The sequence below is a fragment of the Ochotona princeps genome, chromosome 15 (assembly GCF_030435755.1).
Source record: "Ochotona princeps isolate mOchPri1 chromosome 15, mOchPri1.hap1, whole genome shotgun sequence".
NCBI classification, from domain to species: Eukaryota; Metazoa; Chordata; class Mammalia; order Lagomorpha; family Ochotonidae; genus Ochotona; species Ochotona princeps.
In genome coordinates, this window is record NC_080846.1 from 38,002,373 (window position 1) to 38,024,912 (window position 22,540).

General features: G+C 33.6%; 1 protein-coding gene across 9 annotated transcripts in view; it reads right to left on the reverse strand.

Annotated features, from left to right (window-relative positions):
- The window catches only part of MGAT4C (MGAT4 family member C), a 617,011-nt gene that overhangs the window by 471,023 nt on the left and 123,448 nt on the right, over nucleotides 1-22,540 (reverse strand). The window contains exon 1 of one of the 9 annotated variants that reach the window (XM_058673681.1): nucleotides 15,078-15,276. The exons of the other annotated variants lie outside the window; for them this stretch is intronic. The gene's annotated coding sequence lies outside the window, so the exon portion shown is untranslated. Of the gene's footprint in view, nucleotides 1-15,077; nucleotides 15,277-22,540 lie in introns of those variants that run through there. 9 annotated transcript variants of the gene reach the window in all.

Here is a 22,540-nt window from a genome sequence, read left to right on the forward strand (position 1 = left end):
TAAATGTACAGTTAACAAAAAACATAGAATTTGTATGCTTATATATTTATCTCAGAAAAAACTAAAACTTATGTCCCTACAAAAGATGTACATAAACACATGGTACAGGTTTAATCATTGCTGCTTCAAGCAAGAAGTAGCTCAGAAACACTTCGCCACATGAATGACAGAAACGAAAATGATGAATGCCAAGCATGCACTACCACTCAGAATAAAAAGTATCAAAATATTTGTATGAGAAACGACTTCAATGATTCTCTTTACAGTTATGCTAACTAAAAGTCCAAATCCAAAAGTTGACCCACTACCCATTGCCACTCATAAAACATGGTAAAATGGCAAAATTTTTAAAATGAGAAACTGATTAGCCCACGCCAAAGATTCAGAGGCATTTCTGGGAAGAGAAGAGGTGGGAAGTGGAAGAGTGGTTAGAGCTGAACAATACTGAAGACAGGACTCTGGAACTCCAGCCAGGTCTTACATGTTAATGGCAGGGATCTAAGTTTTCAGCCATCTTCTGATGCTTTCCTTGGCTTATTAGTAGGGACTTGAAACTGTTGCAACACAAGCCAGCTTTGTGCTTTCCCACATAAATTTTATTTTGCTTTAAAAAAATTCTTTTTGTAATAACAATTTACAGCACACATCCATTATGTATATGAGATTTTTGCTGCATACATTTTATAAGCTTTTGTTAATTTTTAAATTTCTTTTTAGAATTTATTAAAACCCACCAGTGTACATATTAGCCTAGGCCTTCGCACAACCAGGATCAGCAGTGTCACTGTCTTCCACCTACAACACATCCTGTCCTACTACAAGATCTTCAGGGAACAATGGTATCTCAACTGTCATCTCCTATGATAGCAATGCTTTCATCTAGCATATGCAGCCGGAGGCTGTTTTTCAGTTAACAATTTCTTGTAATGAAAGAAATACATTCTGATCTAATAGTAAACAGTGTAGTGAATGCATAAGTCAGTAAAATAGCTGTTTATTTTCACTATAAAATATTGTGCACCATACATAATTATATGTATGCTATATTTTTATGTGACTAGCATTGCTGTAGGTTTATTTACCACAAACATGAGGGATGCATTGCGCTACAATTTTAGAATGGCTACAGTGCCATTAGATGAAAGCAATTTTCAGGCTTCATTATAAGACCATCATCATGCACAGTCTATTGCTAACTTCAATGCCATTTTGTAGTATATTGGCAGGCTACCCAAAGTGATCTTTGATCGCTTTAATGGAGATCCTTGTATCTAGATAAGATTTAGGGAAACCATTCATCCTATTGACATTAGTTCAAATGTGCCTGTTCATTTTTTGCCCATTTCTTCTCAGGGTTGTTTCTTTTGCTGCCATTGAGTTTCTAAAGCTCTTTGTAAATTCTGGATAATACTTCCTTATTGGTTGTGAAGTGTGCAAAGAGTTTCTCCCATTCCATTGGTTGCTTCATCACCTTGTTGATAGTCTCCTTTGCTGTACAGAAACTTTTTAGTTTGATGTAGTCCCATTTGGTTTTGTTTTGTTTGTTTGTTTGTTTGTTTTGGCCTTGATGCCTGTGCTTTTCGTGGCTTTTCTAAGTCTTTCCTAAATCCTATGTCTTGGAGAGTGCTTCCTATGTTTTTGTCCAATAATTTAATGATTTCTGGGTGCAAATTTAGGTCCCTGATCCATCTAGAGCTGATTTTTGTATAAGGTAACAGTTTTGGGTAAAGGGAAAAAGTGTATTATATTGTAATGCAAAAGTGATATCAATGCCAAGGTTATGAAAAAGTTGAAGAAGGAACTCTCTTCTGATTCTTCATTTCTCATATAACAAAATACACAAGTGATGAAATTAAACTAACTTTTCAAATAAATTTGAATGGCCCAAACAAAAATCTTAACGAAATGATCAAATTACTATACAAATCCATTCTCTTTTTAAATGCATGCTATAAACCTGAAGCAAGATAATTCATCCAATTTTAAAATTGCACAGGGAAAGGTAACTAGCACAGCAGTTAAAACAAAGCTTGTTGGGTCCTTGATAACTGTATGGGAGTCTTAGAGTTCCCATAAATCTATTTTGCCCAATACCCTTTGGGATATGAGATGAATAAACTGGAAAATGTGTGATCTCTCTCCATTTCTGCTTCTCTGTCTCAAACATTCAAAATATATTTTCAAAATTAAGGTAAATGCACAGACATGGAGGTCATTTGAAAATAAAGAAGCTGAATTCAGTATGGTAAAGTAAGCTACAGTGTACTTAGATCAAAAATCATTAATGTCCTTTAATGACAAAGGGCATAAATCACACTGAAAAAAAATTGTGAACAAATATCATGCTTCAACATGCATCATTTAATCTAGAGGAAATGCCATGAGTCATAATACTGAAAGATTTCTTATTTTATCTAGGCTGATCCCTGAGAGAATATTTATTTAAAGACAGAGAATATACAGTTATAGCAAATGGTAGTGCTGGGATTCCAAGTCATCATTATAGAGTCTAAATGTTTTGTTTTGCTTTGTTTTGTTTTTAGCACAGTATTGCTGCGTAATAATATACTGCCTTTTGTAGAAGGGAGGTAAATATATAATTCCATATTTAGAAGTGAAACAAAAATAGTTCTGTTTAAAAGAATAAAGTGTAATTGATAGTGTATGGGGAGGTTTATGAGTCACAGGAAAAACTATTCAAGTAATTTTCTGAGAAAAAGAATAAGAAAGGGAGTAAGCATGATAGTCATCAGTGCTGAATCTTGTCAGTGGGCCTGGTATTGTGCAGTGGGTTAAGCTGCCTATTGAGAATCCACATCAGAACACAGTTGAAGCCCCAGCTGCCTTGCTTCTGCTATAGCTCCTAGCTAGTGTGCTTGGGAATACTGTGAAAGATGACCCAAGCACTTATGATACTACACCAGATTTGAGGGAAAAAACATATATATATATGTTTAAACATATATATATATTTTATATATATATATATATATATATATATATATATATATATATATATATATATCTTTTGTAATTTAAATCTTGAGGTAACAGGCACTCCATGCTAATCACATAAGATAAAGAAGAGAACTGGGTAATAAAAATTGGTTTTAACTGAGAAAATTTAAGCCATATTTCAATGCTTTCTATATTGTCATTGCAATCTTCTTTGTTTGAATACCTCCTGAGAAACCAAAGTGTAGAGAAAACGAGAATAATTCACTGATGTTTTCATCCATGAAGATAAGAGTCATAATGAAAAAAATTCCACAGAAGTCTTAGTGTATTGGTGGTGAGCATGAGTTGAAATGAATAGTTTTTGGTTGAGAGTCTCTGGTTCTATATGGACAAAAATACTAATTATAGATTTCATCTGCCAGCCGGCAGTTAAGTAAACCTGAAACAGAATGGGGTTTGGAGGAGAAAGGGATATTTCACCAAACCCTTTCAAGTATAACGCTAATGTTGTAGTTTTGTAACTTTAGCTTAAACGTATTTTTACAGCATGCAAACAATAAATTTTACATTCAAAAATATATTGTAAGGACAAATAAACTCTTGAGTTGTCTCATATATCAATCCCTTGTATTTGAAAGATAACAAAATAATATGGTAACATAATTTTAGAAAAGTATCTCATATTGTAAGAGACTCAGAAAAACTAAATATTATTTATAAAATTACTATATTTTTTCTTCAAGTACATGAAAATAGGCAAGAGCTACATTTTTGTTTACTGAATAAACCAATGCAATTTCTCCCTAAAATAATTAAATTGAATCAGATAAATACTGGGTCATATTACAACAAAACATAAAACAGTGAGCTTGGTTTTAAGAGTATTCACGAGAATAATAATGGGAGATAGAGCATTCAATTCAAATGTAAAAATCTTCCCTGGTGCAACAATGTATATTGTTCAAAGTCATACAAAATGTGAAAATCTTTGTGTCCTACAGACATGCACATGCTATTTTTTTTAACTTTATGCCTCTTTGCTAATAATGTTCTTTGTTAAGCCACATTTCTAGTAGGTATGGAACATTTATCCACTGGGTCAAGATGAAGGGCAGGTATCAAGACTACACTTGTAGATATGAATTGAGGATAGGACAATGAAGGAAACCACCCAGGTCACAAAAAAATATGCAACAAAAATAGTAAGAAGGCAGTTTATAAACACTGAAGAAATGTAAGCTTTAGAAATGAACAAAATGTTATGATAAAATGTGCATTTTATGAACAAAGAGAAGGTATTTTTTTTCCATGATTCAGTTTTGTTTGTATAGGGATCCCCCCCCCATCCTTTTCTTCTTCCCTTTACATTCTCCTCTCCCACACACTATTTTCTCAAGGAGCATTACAATGGTATAGTTCTTCAGCAACAGTCACAAGTCTAACATTCTGCTATTTGTATTTATAACATTGTAGGAATAGGTCTTAGTATAAAATCTAAAAGATCTTTCACTATATTTTTGGTTTGCTAATACACTGTCAATGGTGGAAGAAAATCCCATTTAAAATTCAAGTAAGTTTTAGTCCATGTGTGCTTTGGCTATTTCAAATTAAAATGTGTACATGGCAACATCCTGAGTACTGATCACAAACAGACAAAAATATCCTCATGGTAAATGTATGTTGAAAAAGAGTTTACATCTAGTTTGGATTATAAGAAATGATAGAAACCATATCGATAAATAGTACTGACTTAGCTATTTTTTTTAATATGAAATTATTCCCAAAAACAATTAAATAATTTCAGATCACATTATTTGGAAATCAATACTGTATTGAGAACAAATTTTACAGATTAACTTAATAGTTAAAACTTAGCTTTCACAGAGTAATTTGTGATAGCAGGCAGTTTTAAATCTAGAAGGTTAGAAATGTCTTGAAAAAATACACTTTAGTTGGGAAATCTATGGCAACACAACTAACTTTAGCAGAAAAGCTAACATTATAAGGATTTTTAATTTTCTATCAAAGGTTATTAGATTAGAAAACATCTAATCTTCTAGAAAAGAAAGACATTTTCCATCTTAAACAGAAGTCCAGCAAGCAAAATAAGGATGAATTTAATGAACCTTTATATGGGGCCAGGTTTTGGGCACAATGAGTTTAGCCACTACATGCAATGCCAGAATCCCATGTTAGAGTGTTGGTTCAAGTCCTAGCTGCTCCACATCAGATCTGACTCCCTGCCAACGTGCTTGGCATAAAGTTGAAAATACCCCAAGTACTTGGACCCTTGCTAGCAATGAAAGAGATGAAAATGAAGTCCCAGGATCATGGAGTTAGACTACTCCATTCTTGGCCAATATTGCCACTTGGGAAATGAATCAGTAAATGGAAGCCTTTTTTCTCTGTACCTCTACCTCTCTGTCACTCTGTTTTTCAAATTAAAAAAAATCTTTAAAATCAGCTTATAGATTATGACTCATATTTCTAACTTGAGATATATAAAACATGGAAGACATACTTAATCTATTTCAAATAAGAACCTAGGTTTATCAGGATAGAATGTAATTATCCATAACATTAATTTACTTTCACAACAGATATCTGACATGTTTGCTTCTTAGTGATTTTTAAAAAGCACTGTAGAGTTCCACCTGAATTAATTTAAATATTAGTTTCCATATACACAGTTGTTATGTGAATATGAAGAATTCTAGATTGGAAAATAAATTCCATGTTTACTCTTTAAGAATACAAACTACCAAATGCCACATTGGAAAAAATTCAGGTGGCTAATAAATACGGGAAATCTGGTGTGTATGAAGAATCAGATAGTATGCAGGAATGAAATATCCTACAGTACAAATGGACTCAAAAACACAAAGCCACTTAAAGGAATTGGATGTGAAAGACGTTTTACATATTCTGTTTCATTTCAATATATAAAATGCACTGAAAGGCTAATTATAGATGCATAAAATAGAATTATTTCTCAGCATGTCCTGGCTTAGAAATAAGCCACAGGAGGCTTGAGGTTATTTTCGGTGGGATGAGAATTTTTTAACATGGAGTATAATCATTTTACCTGTAACCATTGTCCCGCCACTTATATATACTATCAAAATCTACTTTATCCCTACCCTGTGATTTATGTGTGTTTTAAGAAAGTTTTGAAGATGGATTGAATGAGTTGCAAAATAAAAACAGGAATTGAAACTAGTGTCACATGCAACTGGTTCAGTATCAAAGGAATATATACAATTCATTTCTTCAGAAAAAAATGTTTATGGGAATTACTTAGTTTCTACCTTTATTCTCAAAGTCCACTCCACTCCTACCCTCATGGATAAGGCATCTTTGAATATATATATTGAGGATTTTGCATCTTTGAATATAACTCAAAGTGAATCTCCAATCTTGTTTATTAATAGTGCCTGTTTTCATAAATACTTTCATTTTTCAGCTTATTCCCAATCCTAACTCTATAAGGATAGTGAAAAACAGAAAAAAGATTAACATACTAGTAGACTATTTCTAAATCTTGAATTAGTTGCTGAGGAAAAACACTACATGAAAGGAAGGAACAAAAAAAAAACTACTTCAAAATATCTATAAGGAATTGTTTTCTTAAATTTCTAGACATTTCTGGATTGATTTATTATTGTTATGAAAAGATATTTCTCCATATTCTTCCTAATTATTAAAGATGCTTGTCAAATATCTTGTGATTATTCCTTAGAAAAAATACAAATATGCATAACACATATGTTCCCATAAACACCCTCAGACATACTTTTGCATGCCTTTTCATAAATAAAAATAAAATATACTTGGAGCTTGTAAAGATAATTTTACATAAAACAACAATAATTTCAAAACAATATAATGCATATGTTTATCACATGACCAAGCGTATATGGCAAAATATATTTTATCTTGATTGTTTTACTCTATTCAAGACCATATTCAGATATTTTAATTACATAATCAAAATTATAATTAAAACCTGGCATCATTAATGCTGTTGATTTACATTGCTTGATTTGGGCAAATGACTGACATCATTGTACTTTATAATGATTTTATTTCATGCATTAGATATGGGCCTAAGACAATATCCACAGGGATTCTACTGTGCAAATGAGGCGAGAGAAGAATAATTTGTAAAGTAGGTCAACTACACTTACATTGCATGGGGGTGCTGGCCTACTTTTCAAAGATGTTCTACTAAATTCAAATTTGGCTGGAAAACATGACTCACTTCTACAAAAATACTAAACATGCATCAGAGGCATCAATGAACTTAGAAAGGATAACCCAGGATTTCATACAACATCATATGCTTCTTGAATTAAAGCAGAGTTGCCTCCTGGCAGCGTTTTTACTCACACAGGTTCTTCTGCAAAAAAACATTTAAATCTATTCTCTGTTGATGTCTTTGAAATGACTATTTATACTTACTTGCCAGTTTTGGTTTATTCATTATTTCTGCACTGAACATGAACTTTTAAAAGCAGTCTTTAGGTACAGTGACAGAAACACACATACACAAAGAAAGAGAGAGAATCAATCTTATACCCAATGTTTCACTCTTATAATAGCTGCAGTGACCAGGGCTTAGGCCATAGCAAAGCCAGCAGCCCAGAACTCCAAGCAAATCTCTCACATGGGAGGAAATGGCCACTTTCAGCTGCTTTCCTAGATGCAGTAGTAGCAGGGAGCCAGAATGGAAACAATGCAGCTAGGACTAGGACTGGCACGCCAGTATGCTGGCTCAGTATGTTGCATCACAACTCCAGTCCTGACATGGTTATTGAAAGTGTTAATACTGGGACGGGTGCAGTGGCCTAGGGGCTTAAAAGTGCCAGGAACGCATACAAGCACCGGTTCATATCCTTGCAGCCCCACTTCTCATCCAGCTCCCAGCTTGCAGCCTGGGAAAGCAGTTGCGGACTGCTCAAAGCCTGGGGACCCTGCACCCGCTAGGGAGACCGGGAAGAGCTCCTTTCTCCTGGCTTCGGATCTGCTCAGTTCCAGCTGTTGCACTTGGGGAGCGAATCATCCAATGGAGGATCTTCCTCTCTGTCTCTCCTCCTCTCTCTCTGTCTCTGTCTCTCTGTCTCTGTCTCTCTCTCTCTATATATATATATATGACTTTGCAATAAAAATAAATAAATCTTTTTTAAAGTGTTAATATTTACATAAAAATTAAATAGGATTCCTAAAATTTTTACATTATATGATTGCTTTTTAGGTTTTTCTATTAATATCATGTTATAAACACTACTCACCCTCCTAACTTTTAGAAAGGTATGTTTATTTCTGGAGTGCCTGCAGCCTTACTGCCCACTGTATGCCTTTAGACTTGTATTTTCAAATATCTTTTTCAAGGCCACTCTCTTAGTCCCCCCATACAAATCAGAATGGTCCTTCATTCATTCATCTAGTAAACTTGGAACTCTCACTACACTCACTGTCCCAACTCAGAAGCCTGATTTCATCTGTCATAGTCTTCTCTGACTGTTGAAATATTCATCAGCCAGTTGGTTTAGTTTCTAGTGAATCCCCTGTTCTCTTCCATAATCTCCAGCACTGGCCTGGTCTAGAAGTTTACATTCTCAGCCCAGCACTTTCCAGGTTATCCAAGGACTTCTAACATAAGTGGTTTCACAACATATGCTCCTTTGAATAGGAGCCTTCTCCCTGGTTTGTGGGGGCTGTTGGTTTCCCCACAGGCTGTCTGTGAAGACTGCTCCAAGGGACATGCCTGCCTATATTTTGGACTGCTGCACATCTGTACCTCTTGTTTTGTGGAGGCCCTCATTTTTGTCATTAAAATTTGTTGGTTACTAGAAAAAAAACTCAGTTGTCTATTTTAAAGAAAAACAAAAGTTCTGAAAACATGAATCACATCATCTGTAATAATGGAATATCATACCTCCCAGATTTACATAAAACCATATAGAGTAAGCATCATTACATTGTAAGTATCATTACAATGTTTCTTCTTTACATAAACTGTAATGTGGCATGTATTTTTCCACATTTCAACAACTATGCTTATAGTAAACAGGAAGCCCTGACATGGTTTGAGCATCATTATACATCATGGCCAAACTGCCAGATGGTAGTCAGAGCTTCTGGACGCACATTCAGGGTAAACACCTAAACCACTATGATAAGTAACCAAGGAAATTCTCCTTATTTCTCTGTTCCTTGCTTGTTACTGTTTGTAAGATGGATATGACAAAAAAGGTCAGTTCTTCAAAGAGTTATTAGTCTACCAAGTGTATTCAATAAGAGTGAACTGCTATTATGATTATGTATGTTATTCAATTTAACATTTAACCTGTTAAATGTCTGCTAAAAAATGAAGTTAAAATAATAATAAATATTCACATAAAATTCGGGTAGTATAAGGGAGTTTGGTTGACAAACAGATCAAATCACATTTATAGGACTAAAACTTCAGTACTGTTATTCTGCAAAATACACTGTCATAAATGAAAGCTTTTATCAAATTTTGAATTGTTTTGATATCATTTTGTGTTCTATAGTGAGCATTATTAAATTATTCTCTCTGATCAAACTTAGATTGGTTTTACATGTTCAAAGGGTGAAAAAATGTTTTTCACACTGTTAAGGGTAGAAGGGAAGGGAGATTTGCATGTGATAGCAACATGAGGACCAAAGTCTAACGTGATTACTGTAATACTACTCTATGGCTGGCACAGCAAAGTACTACAGATGGGCTAGCTGAAATAACAGAAACAGACTTTCACAGTTTTGGGGACTAGAACTCTGAAATAAAGATGTCCTGAGGGTTGTTTTCTTCTAAGTTCTTGTCCTTTAATCTGAAGATAAAAATTTCTGTCTTTTTTCATGGTCTTCCCTGTGTCTAATTTTGAGTATGTAAAAACTCCTCCCCCTATATAATTACACCAGTCTTGCTGGATTACGGCTGACTATAATAACCTCATTTTAAATTAGCAGCTTCTTTCTTTTTATCATATATTCAAAAATAACCACATTCTGAACTTTTAGGAGTTATGGATTCAACATATGGACTTCGGGGACACTATCCAGCTGAAAACCTATTCAATCTGATACTTTTCAAAAAATGGTTACAGCTGTTACAGAAAACCAAGGAGGAGATACTGATATCAAACTATTTTCTTTGTGCCTTACCTAATATGTGTCACCTGTTTTATACAAAATTAAAAGAATCAGTAACTTGGGAGATTCATGGTCACATTAAGCACTTGTGTGGTTTGCTTCATTCAGTATAATATCCTCCAGTTCCACCCTTCTTATCTCAAATGACAGAATTTCGATCTACAGTGGAATAGAATTCCAGATTTGTCTAATAATGGACATTTGTGTTAATTCCAAGTCTTAAAATTTTTTCAAAACAAAAGATAAAACAAAGCAGTAAGAAAATAATTTGCAGAGCAGAAGCATCCAGAGATCCTGACAGTTGGTCAAGCTATTTAACTACTTGGATCAAAGTGTCAGGGCTCAATGTGAGAAAACTTTTATCTGGAGTTAACCACAAGTAGAAGGAGATATTAAATTGACCACCAAGTTGAAACCTAAAAGCAGTCTGAAAACAAAACCCAGTGACAGCAAATATAATGTCAAGGGTGGGTCTCTAGAAATAACTAAAATTGTAATTTTCAGTATCTATATGAACAAAGCTCTTCAACAGTATTTTACTACATTTTGTCCTTTGTTTCATATCTGTATTGTAACTACTTACTATTCAGTTCACAACACATTATTATACAATTAGGAAACTGAGTTCAAACCAGAACATAAATTGTAATCGTAAATACTGAATCAAAACATCAAAACCAAGTTAGTCACATAAATTAATTTCTTACTTTTGAGTGGGCAGGTTTTATAGGTTTAAGACCAAATAGGCCCTGAAAAGAGACATTCATTTAAATTAAAAAAAAAAAAAACCAGACCGGCTTCCTTGTCACAAAGTGCTTGCTTTGTGCCATTTTCAAAATTGTTTGAAAAGGAGAACACCGAAAAGAAAAAGAGGTCTTCCACCCATGGTGCACTCCATAAATCGCCACAGGCCAGGACTTTGGAACCCCATCCTGATCTCCCAGGATGTCCTCTGCTACTAAACCAACCGAATTAGCAGGGAGCCAAGTTAAAGTGGACAAGCCAGCACAGACCACCACCTACAAGGGATGCTGGAATTGCAGATTACTGACTGTACACTGTCACCAGGCCCCTAAATTACTTCTTTTACAGGTGATTTACAGTAAAGGCCTTAACATCGTATAGCTAGATTAAATTGTGGTTACAACAGGCCAGCATTACAACAGGGCAGTAAGTAGGCTAAGCTGCTGCTTTGCAAACCAGCCTCTCATCTCAGAGTGTAACTTTGAACTCAGATATTCAGAACCATGCCAGCCATGTGAGAGACTCAGAACTTGTTGCTTCCTGGCTAAAACTGACCCACCCTGGCCACTGTGGCCATTTAGAAAGTGAACCTGCAGACAGATTTTTTTCTCTTTCCCTCTGTGTTGCTTTGCCTTTCAAATAAATTTTTAAAAATTACTGTTACAAAAAGAATATAAAGAAATTTAAGAAACATGTATTATGTTGGATTTATCTCCTCATACAAATCAAAATATTTGGTGGGTTTTAAATGTTTTTTTAATGTAGGATTTAATGTTTTTTAATACGTGAGAAATTGAGTCAGAATTTTCCAGCAGTAACAAAATGTGTCTCTGGTCTGGATACTATTTTTGTGAAAATTAAAATTCACAGTTAAGGTCAACATCTGGCTGAATTTAACATTCATATTTGACAGTTTTACTCTCATTAAAAAATGTTTGGCACTTTTTCAAAGCAGGACCTGTCTTTCATTTTAATATAAGTTTTCAATTGTTTCATTCCTTGGGGGTAGATTTATACGCTTGAATTATTCCAACTTAGTATAATTTGAGACCATATCACTAAACAAGTCATTTCTACAAAATGAAATGCAAATGAAAGGGGCAAAGGGCACAGAATAATGATCAACAGGATTTATTGTCTCCTGTTGTAGTTTTCATATTCTTTGGGGCAATGGAAAAAATAGAAATGAAGTATAGTTCTATTTGCTTTCTCTGCCAAATTATGGTTGACAGTTTAGCATTTGACAGCCACATCTAATATGTTAATTGATTTTGCAATACAGTTAATTTCCAATTTTATTTATACAAGGGTAATCTATAAGTGTATACATCATTTAGAGGCAAGTAATAACAATATTCAACATGTTGTCTTTAGTACTTAAGCTATTAAATAGACATACTCATAATACACATTTACACATATACACAAATGGATATATGCATATGTGACTGAAAATAGAGTCAAAATAAGTTTAAAGGAATAGCCTTATATGAAACTCAGAGCCAAACACATTAAAAGGGGGACTCTGTTTATTGGCCATATGCTTTACACAAACTATGTTACTTAATGTATATGATCGTCACTACACACAAGATAAATACAAATAGCATTATACAGATGACAGGACATACCTATATAGTAATCAATGCATCTCAATTTTCTGAACACGCTTGAACCAAGCTTATCTTGACTTAGTACAATGTATCATTTATTGTGATACTTTTCTATATGCAGTGGGGTTAAGCAAGAATTTGAAAACAAGTAGATAATTAGTCAGGGGTCCAAAAAACATGAATATATATTATTGACTGGATACAGGACACTTTCTATCCTACATACTTACAAGTAATCACTAAGGAGCCAAGTATAATTCTCTTCTGTGTGTACCAATTAGAGAAACTGAAATATTAATGAACTGGCTGATTTAAGACAGATTGCCATTACATATTTTCTTTCTACTTGTTGCTTGGAAGCAACTAACATATCACAGGCACTCAATAAATATTATTTAGCAGCAACTAATAAAATGAAATTATGGCAATATATTTTGAAATGAACTCACCATTAGATGAAATAAAATAAGTTTTAATACTAGGCAGCTTTCAATAGCAGGGTAATTGAATTAATTCTATAGAGAGGGAAGAGATGCTAACATGATTATGGTATCAAAGGTTAATGGGTAGTCTCAGGAACAAAACTTTTTATTGAAAATTGACACCAAAAACTGCACCTCTTGATTTTCAAATCCATCCTACTCATCCAATATTTAAAATGTAACTTAAAGTCTGTATTGCTAATGTCCTGTCATATCTTTTCCTTAACATGAACAATTATAATTCAAAATCCATTAGTACCATCTTATTCTGAAAGAACCTATAATCTGTTCCCTGACATCATTCTTTTTCCTCCATCTTGTGTCTTGTTTCATGTTTACTTTGTGATTTTTCAGAAGAGCTGACTGTTATTTCAAAAAATAAACACACACACACACACACACACACACACAAATAAAACAAAGCCAGACTGTTAAATCACTTTATTCCCTGGCATTCAAAAGCCCTTAAATTATAAAACTGTGAAACACCCAGGAATCCATGCAGTTCCAGAAAGTATACTTCTATGGTCTAAATTAGAACTAACTGACTGGGGAGAGACCAGGCTAGGAGCAATCCTACCATGTTTTCTGAGTGGAGGGAAAATGTTCCACAAAGGAAAGAATCCACTTTCCAAATAGAGAAATCCATAGGGACACCTTAATAGAAGACTTGCCACTCAATCCCTGTAAAGTTCATAGGCAAAGAGCACTTAAAAGTATCCTTTGAGGATTCTGCTCTCTTTCCTCTTTTCCTTTTTTTTTTTTTTTTTTTTGGACTTTTACAATCCTCTGAGCATAAGAGAAAATGAACTTAAAGTTATTATTTGGGTGATTCAATCCTTCTTCTCCATTTCTTTTTTTTTTTCTTCTAATAGTCTCTCAAATGCACACAAAGAAATTAAAACACATTTAACAAGTGTATTGGAGAAGCTCAGCCACCACTTCCTCTCGGGAGACTCTGATTAACCCGTGAATGGGTCAACAAACTCTGTTTTTCAGCCCAAATATAACAGCAAGTGCACCTTTCTCCACGTCAAATGTAACTACTTTTCTACCCTTTTAAACAGTCATTTTTAACAAAGAAAAATAACAACATGTGGGGTTTCCTGAGCCTATGCATGCTATAAACACTGAAAGACTTCAACAGATCTGAGACATATTTAAAATGCATCTTCTATTTTATAAACTCTTTGTGATTATAATTTGCTTTAATCCTATGTCCCCATCCACTCTGATACAGAACACCATACCCTCAGATCCACATATATCTTTAACTTTCAGGAAACAGACACAAAAGTCACCCATCTCTGCTTGAATACATCATAGGCTTAATTAAACTCAATTCAGTTTAGTATAGCCATTCTTCTTTCCATTGATTTGATTAATATTCAAAACTTCACCAGCTCCTAACGTCTGCTTTGTTAATTAGTTTTACTTTTTTTTTCTATAGAATGTGTACAGGTTTTCACTTTAAAAAGTTCAGTAATACATTTTCATAGTATAATTAAAATAACAGCAGTTAACATCAGTAAAAATATCACAAATTCAAAAGCAATTAACTGTAAAGCACACAAAATAATGCAATATAATATCCTCAGGGACACTTCTTTTGGAGCTTTTCCAAATTGTATACTTTGTCATTCAGATGGATGTTTGCACATTACAAACATCAATGATATCAAAATTACAACATTCAAGATAAAGTTTATATTTGGAAAATTAGAACAAAACATCATGTTCATTAAATACATACATATATATGCTTAACTGAGTTTCCAAAGTATGTTTCCCCAATCACTGCATGCTACAGCTACAAAAGGAAAAACCTCAAGAGAATTAATACGAACTTATGATAATGCAGCCTGCAGCACGGTCTTGTTTTGGTTTTGCCCGTTTTTGCTGACAATGCAATTCAAACTGTAACCTACTAATCTTTACTAAAGGAATCTGATTATCTCATCTATTAACATGCAGCATTTAAGTGTTATTTTTCAGTCAATACCGACAACTTCACATCTTTTTTTTTTTACAGGTCTGGATGCCTAGCTCATTAGATTACCTGATAAATAGGAGAAGGTAATGAATTGAGAAAATAACTACGTACCTTCAGAGAAAACCTGCCCGATAACAATAATCCATTAGAAAACTGGCAATATCCTCTGATCTATTGCCCGCAAAGCTATGACTTGATGGAGAGTTTCATTCCCTGGGCTCAGTTCTCCAGAAGAAAATCAGCACAATTTAAATATTTCTTGGAATGTGACAGCTCTCTAGATCCCGGGTTGCATTCTGTCCCCCAGGGATGGCAATCTGGTGTTCCTGCATGCACAGAGCAGTGAAGATGAATTGAAAACGCTTGAGATAAATTAGGAATGGCTAAGTTAAAACTGTCTCTGCTCCAGACTCTCTCATCTGCAGTCTGCAAGCCTGTTTTTCTGTGAAAAAGCTAGATGGCAGGCTGCCTCAGTAAGTTCTTCTTAAGCGACACAGAGCATTTTCAATGAAGAAAAATTCTCCCATTATCTAAGCTAATGTGACTGCTGCTAAATCTAGTTTTTAAAGTGTCTACTGGCATGAAATTTATTTTCACTGTTGCTTCTTTCAAACTACAGTCTTGAATTCATACTATCAGGCTACATACAGTTCTAGCTAAGACAAACATTAAAAGTTTTCAGTTAACAAATTAAATAACGTTCCTTTCCACATTGCTCAGATCATTTATATATAGAAAAATTTCATTTTGGATCCAAAAGGCATTTTACCCTAGTTTCAAATTTGTAGGTGGTTTTATTTTTTAAATGTAATTTCTCAATATAAAACACTTAAATATTCTTTATATCTTATTTTAATGCAATTTCATATAGAAGTAAATCAGTTTTAAATATCAAACACAAAAGCTATAAAAGATTAGAAATAGAGAAAATCTATTTATTATGATACCCTCCTAAAAATAAGTTATTCCAAATAAAATCAGGGTGCACAAATTTTTTCTCTTTTAAATAAGCAATTTTTTCAATTCTGCAAATTTAAGCTAAGTGATATTATATTATAGTCCCAATCCTTCTATTTGTTATATGAAGCAATTTTGACAGAACTTTTAAAATGTCTATCATGTTTGGTTGTTAAGTTATACAAGACAAGAAGTAAAGGTATATCTAACTTCGTTGCACAAATATGCTTTGATAACCTTAGTCTAGCAAGTAAACACAGCAGCGACGGTGGCACTGATTGTTAGGAATCCTGCATGTTTATTCCACCAAGCAACTACCATCATCACCAACATTATACAGTGGTGCATGATGGCTATCCATTACTACATTCACAGCCACATACAACTGTGCATATTAGAAACATTAGGAATTTCCTCTTGCTGGTTGATTAGGAAAGAAGCCAGGAAAACCTTGGCTGAAAAGATAAGAAGTGTATCCGAGCATTGACAAGCAAAATTCCAAAGGCAATAAGCTTGTGAAATTAGGACAAATTGAAGTTTTTCAGAATGGCTGGGGTTTTGAACGAAGTATAAAGAATATGGAAAGAGCCAGGCAACAGGACTGTTCTGTTCCTTATTAATGAGTTTGGATTTCACATTAGAATTGGAAGTCACTGAGATCTCTTAAGTAGATGAAGAAAAAAGGAGGAAAAATATATATTTGCCTCCAAGGAAATCAGGAATGATTATTTTGTCTTTTCCTTTATAAAGCATCACTATATAACAATTTAACCAAGCAAGATATCTAGCAATTGTACTCTTTACGGCTTGTTCTTTCACTTTTGATAACCGATTTATATCTGGGTATATTTCTTTATTTTGCTTATAGATTCCATGAAATTGTTCCTGCCTTTCAATGTCTCTTAGTTGCAACTGTATAATGGCATGATTCTTCTGGAATTTGTTCTTCTTTTTTTCTTTTTTTTTTTTTTAGTCAAGGCCTCTTACATAGTCCTGTTATATATCACGTGACTCTTTAGTGTATAATGTATTTGTTCATCAATATTTCCACTTCATTGCTTGCTTTCTTTTTCCTCTCTTCTCCCTTCCTTCTTTTGTGATTCTTCCCCATTCTCAATAATTTTCTTCTACATCTGTCCATAAGGCTACACACACACACACACAGCATTTGTTGTAAATAGTAGATATTTTAGCTCTTTTGTCAACTATCTTATTCCTTATAACCTACTACTGTGCCCTGTTCCTGCTCTTTTTTATTGCTTCTTTCACAAATTTTTCTTACTCTTCTCATTTGTAGAATAACTTTAATATCTTGTTATTCATTTCTTCACTCTTGTTCCATTTCTCCCCAAGGAACATTAAAATAATATCGCTAATATTTGGAGGAACACCATAGCTTTTACCGGTTGATGAATACTTTCATTTTAGAATCTTTCGAGTTAGCTTAATGCAAGCTCTAAGTTTTGGAAAGGAGTTATACTTGATTTGCCTTGCCATGCTGTGATATAAATCTATATAAACAATACATTTCTAACTTTTGGTTGCTAAACTCAGGTTATATGTTCAAGTTCTACTGTAATATATTTTACAAATTAAAATATCAACTACTATAAATAAAAAGTAAATTTAATCTTATCAAAGTATTTTAATTGTAATAATCAAAACACACATATCATTTTGACATATTTTAGTTATTAAATTATTAATCTCCTTTTCCCCCAAATAAAAGAACTCCAATAAAACTGATAAATGGCAATCATTCATTATCTATAACTACAATGCCATGATACACTTAAATAGCAGAATGTTGGGCTTGTGACAGTTGTTGAAGGACTATACTTTTGTAATACCAGAGGGAAACTGATGGTGGAGAAATGGTGGGGATGGGGGCAGAATCCCTATATCTACAAATTTGTATCATGGAAAACAGTTTAAAGATATTAATATTGGGGCTTTTAATTGATCGGGATGATACTCTGCCAGCTCTACCTTCAGACCAGAGATGGTCTTCTCAAGAAGCTGTTGAACTTATCTGGACAATAAGATGCTGGACTCTATGCTTGGTATATGCTTGCAATGAAAGAATCTCAGCTGAATTTGAACTGTGGTAATGCAACAAGGTGGAGGAATCCACCGGGGGGGAGGGTTTGGGGAGGAGTGGGGGGAACCCCAGTGCCTCTAAAACTGTGTCACATAATGCAATGTAATTAATAAAAAAAAATAGGAACCTTAAAAAAGATATTAATAATCTTCTGGATTAATTTAATAATAATTGTAGCATTAAAATCGGACTTCCTTTTATACTTAAATATTATTTATCTTTAAAAAGGTATTTGGGTAAATAATCTTAAAACTTATCAGATGATTCTAACATGAGAATTAAGGAATCATAAAATATAGACATACTACTTTATTCAAAATTAAATCCAGCATAGGCACAGAAGATATGAAATATTCATGAGATGTTTAATACAATGTAATTCATAGAGAACATATTTATGAATTAAGTAGAGTTTGAAGAGCACAACATATTAAAGTTAGGTATTAATTAAGAAGGTAAAAGACTACATCTAAAATTGCAAAGTGTTAAGTTAAAAAACATGATACAAATAAATCAAATATATATTCCATGTTTTTTGAGTTGAAATAGTTAATGTCACTATGATGTCATCTCTAAGCCCTTTGGTCTGTATCTCTAAAGCCTTTTGGTTTGAGTCTCAACATTTAAGTTTCCAGCTCTGCAATGGTTTATTCCTTTTATCATTCAGATCCCATAAGAGGATATGGTTAGGGATCTCATTCCCAGTTTCAAGGTGGTATAATCCCAGTTGTATCAGGCAGTTAAAAGGTGAAGCAACAGACAGGAGTTACCTGTTTATTTCTGTTTCTTTTAAACAAAGATATACACACATACATTCATGTAATTTTAAGCACTTCCTTTATTGTCAACACAAAATAAAATCCACCCTAAAACTTGAATGGATTCTTGAGGGAGCTCAAATAACTGAATAATCATGGAAATAAAAATCAAAGATACAGCTACAGAAATTAAAGCATTGTGATACTGACACAAAGACATACAGACCAACAAAACAGAAAATTCCATAAATAGGACTACTTGGCTTAGATAAATAATCTGCCACTTGCAATGGGTGCCTTCCATGTGGGAGCTCCTCCAATGAGATGCAGCTCAAGTATTTCTGTCCCTGCCACTCACACGGGAGACCAGCTTGAACTGTGGTCCCTGGCTTAAGCCTGGCCTACAGCTGGCTGTGGCAAGCATACCAGAAGTGCACCAGCAAATGGAAGAATTTTCTCTAGCTGTTTCTTTGATTTTCAATAAATACAAAAAGAATTTTTTAAAGATTTATTTATTTTTATTGAAAGGCAGATACACAGAGAGGAGGAGAGACAGAGAGGAAGATCTCTATTCGTTGATTCACTCCTCAAGTGGCCACAATGGACAGAGCTGTGCCAATCCAAAGCCAGGAGCCTGGAGCCTGTTCCAGGTCTCCCACGCAGGTGCAGGAACCCAAGGTTTTGGACCATCCTCAATTGCTTTCCTAGGCCACAAGCAGAGAGCTGGATGGAAAATGGGGCTACTGGGGCTAGACCTGGCACCCATATGCGATCCCAGCTCATGCAAGAAAAGGACTTTAGCCACTAGGCTACTGCGCTGGGCCCAGGAATTTTCTTAAAAGAATATCTCTTAAATAAATTTTAAATGATTTTCAATAAAGGCACCAAAATTATTCAGTGGGAAATCCACAGTCCCTAAGAAATGACATTGGGAAATACGGATAGCTGCATACGAAACATGAGAATGAAAACTTAGCTTATGCCATATATAGAAACTAGCTCAAAATTGATCAAACACCAAAATACAGCAGCTACAATGTTAAAACTCTTAGAAGGAGTTATAAGGGATACTTCAATGTATAGGCAAAAAAATCAAATGAATTCTGCAACATCAAAATTGAAAACATTTAAACAACAGAGCATACAATGAGTAGGCTGAAAACAAAACTATTAGGATGAGAAAATATTCTAGTTAATAATATAACTGATATGAATTAATATTGATGATAATATAAGAAGAAATCTTATATCTCAACCTCAAAAGCAAACAATCAGAGGAAGCAATAAATAAACTACTTGGGTTGCTATTTCTACCAATAATAAGTTTCAAAATGCACATTTTTATAAGCTAAAGTGTAGAAAATTAAGTTTCATGCAGCTGTTCCTAAAAGTAATTTTTGCTTACAAATTCAAAGTAAATAAATGGGAAAATAGTGATATCAACATTCCATTATTTTCACCATATGTGAAATATCCTTTCCAGTTACATATTTGCAGTATTTGATGTTTTATGCCATGGTGTAGACTAAAGAGAATAAACACATCTGGTGTATGGAAGAAAGCCTAGCAAAACCTTGAAGTTCCAGTGGGTAGATCCAATGACAGAAATTGCACAAGTAACATAAGGTAAGATACAAGTGAAATATATTAAGTTTGTTAAAAATGTACTACAAAGATTAGAAATTACAATAATCAAATTTTTCTGCCTCTTCTACAGTAAGTGTCTTATCCTTTATCCTGAAAATGTAAAGGTCAGAACTGTAGCTCAATTATCTATTCACAAATTATTACTAATTTTCACATATAGAGTACTTGCAGATGTATTGAGAATTCATTACTAGTCCCATTCAAATGGGCATCACTGATTCAAAAACTGTAAATTTTACTATAAACAAAATGTTTCACAGCATTTCTTACTTTAAATATATTAAAATTATTAAGTATTATATAATTAATGTTAAGTAGCTTATGAGGTCGGTAAATACCATTTCAAGAGATCATAAACTCTTACCACTGCAATGATATTCCTCCTGAAAGCATCATAAGCTATAAATATTTTATTTAACAGTAATATATATAAATCTACACACAGATACTATGCACACAAAATTATGTGTACATATATAAACACATTACATGTAGGTATTTTACTTGGTTAAATTGTACATCCATAAATATATGGATATATATGCATGCATATATATATTTGGAGAGGTGTGTGTATATATTATATACACAGCTTCACTTGAAATGAATGCATATGAAAAAATGAATAACACAATTACAATGCAATTGATTTCAGTGGGTCTAGTTTTTTACTGTATTTTACTCAAGCACGACAATATTGGAACTGGCAAAATAGCTCAATGGGCTAATCAATCACTGGGATCACATCTAAGTGCTGGTTCATGTTCTAGCTGCTCCACTTCCCATCCAGCTCTCTGCTTGTGGCTTGGAAGAACACTGGAACATGGCTCAAGCCCCTGGGACGCTGTGCCCACATGGGAGATCCAGAATCAGGGGGTGGAAGATCTTTTTCTCTGTATTGCCTTTTCTCTGTATATCTGACTTTCCAATAAAAAATAGATAAGGTAACAATATAGAAAATAATTTATCAAGCTTGTGACAGAAAAAAGCAATTAGCAATCACTGAGGCTAGCAAGTAACTATTTATAGTACATGTTCTTTAACAGAACAAAATCAAGTCAATTTTCAAAGCCAGAAATTGAAATTTTGAACAGAAAATTTGTGTGTGTGATAATGTAATTTTAAATAAGAGGATTATCAGTGATAAAGGATATATAGAAACACAATAATCAATATATATTACATATAATAAAAATAATCTATTAGTAATCCAATAGAGAAATTTTTAGGGATATACAGAGTCTTTGTTCACTAGAGAACATTTAATGTCAAACTTATACACCAAGAGCAATATGCAGTCTTGTCTCAGATTGGTGATAAAGCTTTCACGACTGAAAACAATGCATTCTTTTCCATGACCTGCTTATCAATGGAGATGCTCTGGAATTCCACGCTGAAGTATTTTGTTTTTATTTTAGTTGCAGGTACTAGCTCTCTAGTTAAATACAGAACATGTGCCTTCTTTTCACGAGTATTTTAAAATCACATATGTTTGGATTTGTGATATCATATATGTCAAATGTCAATTCATTTTATTTCTGTGCTGATGGTTGTCTTATCCAGTCACTGTGAGAAAATCTGGAATCAACACTTTACTTGAGTTCTCATTTCATTATTGTGATACTATGTGTTTCTGCAGAAAACACATGAATGTATCATATATTCTTAACATTACTTAGTTAAGCAAAACTGTTATGTCAGGAACTCCAGGTAATAAAATATTGAAGAGAAATCACAGCTACTATTATGAGATCTTGACAATACAGGACTTAAAATGAATCGAATTTTTAAAAATTGTACATAAAACAAAACATGATATGACATAGAAATTATAAAAGGAGTACAAGAATTTAACAGCTCAAAGCAGGGATTTGGGAGTCACTAAATGTACTGTGGAGCAGCAAATGTGAAATAAAATTTTTTTAATAATACTCTTTCCTAATAATAGCTTAGCTACGTCCCATTTTAAAGCGCAAGGTCAGATCTTTTCTTCATTATCATTGGAGTGAAGAATCACTGTGTATATGGGAAACTCTATTCAATCCCCTGAAAATAGCCATGTAAAACACAAAAGGGATATGAAACTATCAAAATGCTTTTTTAATTCTCTA